Source organism: Monopterus albus, unplaced genomic scaffold (assembly GCF_001952655.1).
Source record: "Monopterus albus unplaced genomic scaffold, M_albus_1.0 scaffold313.1, whole genome shotgun sequence".
Classification (NCBI taxonomy): domain Eukaryota; kingdom Metazoa; phylum Chordata; class Actinopteri; order Synbranchiformes; family Synbranchidae; genus Monopterus; species Monopterus albus.
This window is the reverse complement of record NW_018128193.1, coordinates 162566-163376: the sequence shown is the minus strand read 5'-3', so window position 1 is coordinate 163376 and position 811 is coordinate 162566.

Sequence of the window (811 nt, the reverse complement as noted above, 5' to 3'; positions counted from 1 at the left end):
ATAACGTGGGACGTAGCTCCATATAGCTTAATGCGTTATGTAAACATATTGCACTATACTGCCCTGTTATGAACAAGCGTGGACTGACAGGAATTATATCAGAACCGAGCCATTTTCAAGTAAGCCTCCATTCCACCGTGATCTGTGTTACATGCAGCCGGTTATCTGTATCTTGTCATTTATTACACGTCCTCACTTGCTCCAAACACAGTATCTGTCAGTACTAGCCCATTCACTATTTCTACCGTCATTTCAAGTACTTTTGATAAGGTTAAGGTTTGCTAACTGAATGACAAGGCTCTGCTTCATCAGTTACATTATCTATTTACAATCTGAGCATACCAAACCTTTTGGTTTAGTTTAAACTTTCTTGACGAACCTTATGTTCAAACATCACAAAGTTTACCATTTCTCTGACACTGACAGCTATTTATTGTAGATTTAATTGCAATCACGCAAAATCATCAAGTTATTCTTATTAAATACAACAATCTGTTTGCTTTGTAAAAGTTATTTCAATTCTGCCAAATATTAAATGTGAAGGAGTAATCTCCACATAAAACATTTTAGTGTACATTTTTTCACATAATCAACAGTTATCCCAGCCATTTGTCCTTATTCCTCAAATGTTTGGACTTACCAGCAGAACCAGCAACCGAATCTTATAATGGTTGTATTTGCTATGTTAATTTCCTAAACCTTTGTATATTTGTGTAGTCTTGTATTCAAACAACAACACAATTCTGGTAGTCTGCTGAGATGATGCTTCTGGCTTTGCAGGATTCCACTTGATGTCGATCAGTCAGGTCCA